The sequence below is a fragment of the Gavialis gangeticus genome, unplaced genomic scaffold (genome assembly GCF_001723915.1).
Source record: "Gavialis gangeticus isolate Ggan-Ray unplaced genomic scaffold, GavGan_comp1, whole genome shotgun sequence".
NCBI lineage: Eukaryota > Metazoa > Chordata > Crocodylia > Gavialidae > Gavialis > Gavialis gangeticus.
The window spans coordinates 101,646,540-101,648,492 of NW_017729033.1; the positions used below are offsets into that span (position 1 = coordinate 101,646,540).

Genomic DNA, 1,953 nt, shown 5'->3' on the forward strand with positions numbered 1-1,953 from the left:
GTGTCTGCTGTCAAATCAGCCCACTTTAGGAATGCAGGTAGGAAACGTTGCCTAGATAACAGAAATCTTAGAAAAATGTGACACAATGGAAAAAAATCTATATTATTGACTTGTACCTATTTTTTTTTAATGGGACATATGTTTTTACTAAATAAGTCCAGGAATCAAAACAAAATTCTTTTTTTTTGTTCATTAAAAAACATTATAAGAACTCAGGCAGAACTTAGAAATAAGCACACAGCAAGGTAATCTGTGCTACTAAATAACACTTTTTTATTAAAAGACTGAGCACCCTGTAGGTACTATCCCAAAAAACTTCAAAAACTTTTTTTTTTTCTAAATAACTTTAGACAGCATTTAGAAAACTATATCAAAGAACCCCTCAAAGGTTCAAAGGAACTATGTTTTTGTTTGACTTAGTTGAAATGAAACAATCCATGGATCTTAGTCTCAGCAATACGTAAAACAATGATGCTTTAAATTCTCCCAGTTACAGGTATGGGTACACACTAGGCTTAGTTCATTTCAGTCTTGACAGTAGCTGATTTTTAAAGACCTTTTTCCTGGGGACAGATTTCTAACACAAGCATGGTTAAAATGTTACCCTTTTTTGCTTATGATATTGAAAATATTTGTTGTTGTTATTTCCTAGTTTCTAAAGTGGCAACACTGAGGTCTTTAAAACAGAAAGTTTTAGAAAATGACGTACGGTATTGACATATTGCAAATGTCAACAAAAAATATTTCTTTTTCAGTACTTTACCGAAGTTTTGTAATGTTAAATACAGCTGCATAGTGTGGGCACAGCATCTGCAAATGAAATCATCTTATGTAAACATAAAATTTATCAATCTAGTTTTCCTGTAGAGTCACTATAATTATGAAAAACTATACAGCTTGAAAGACATATTAGGGTTAAAATATTTACTTTGAAATAATATGGAGTATTTCTAAGATTATTAAAATTTCTGATGAGGGCTTTGTGTGTATGTACCATATTTACTCAAAATGAAGATGAGGATTCCCTACCCCCCACCCCCATTGGTGTGGGGGTTTTAAAATGGGAATCTCACTAAATACATTGCCTGCCATTATGGAAACCAACTGTGAAGCTGATTAAATGCAACTAATACTAAGCATGGCTGTAAAATACATAGCTCAAGTTAGGCAAACATACTAATGAGAATCTTTTTTTTTTTTTTTATAATACAACTAAAAGACACCACATTAACATAAAACTTTGACAATCTCCTGTTATACCTGTTTTTTCTTACATTCCTTCTCACCATTAACACATTCACCTCTCACAAACCACCCCCAACCCAGGAGGGAGCAACAACTTTCACTCCATCCCTTTGTCCTTTTGGAAGCAACACTGCAATTCTTCTGCCCTCCCTGTCTTCTCTGCCTTCTCCTTTCCCATCTCATCTGCATCTTGATCCATATAATACTCATATTCAGTTTATATATTGTCAACTCCAAACATTTTCTTCTGGTGAAAGCCAGTCCCTTGACCAAAAGCAGGTTTCTCACCCTCCCTATCACTGCTGTTGTACAAAGTAGTAAGGTTTTCAGTCTCCATGGGCATGTGTACATGTGTCATATCAGAGACTGAGAACCTTACTACTTTGTGCAACATTAGCCATAGGAAAGGTGAGAAACTGACTCCTGTGCTACTGCGCAGTACCTCAGGTGCATGCCTTTTTAATGAAGTTTTTGTTGTGAAATAGTCTACTGCACAGTTAGTGTCTTGTGTAGATGCACCCTGCGTCTCCAGTCCTTTGGGCATTAACCCATACAAGTTTTAGCATGTGTGCATACTGTCTGGAGTTGTAGTCACTCCCCACACACACATACAGCCTCTACATGAGAGCAAAGATTGGCATGCTACCATTCCTCTAAGAACAACGAAGGGCCCCTTCCACTGTGGAAGGACCCATACTCTCTAGAAGA

General features: G+C 36.3%; 1 protein-coding gene across 6 annotated transcripts in view; it reads left to right on the top strand.

Annotated features, from left to right (window-relative positions):
* Window positions 1–1,953, top strand: part of MAPK10 (mitogen-activated protein kinase 10) — a 565,285-nt gene that overhangs the window by 67,784 nt on the left and 495,548 nt on the right. The gene's annotated exons all lie outside the window — the stretch shown is intronic.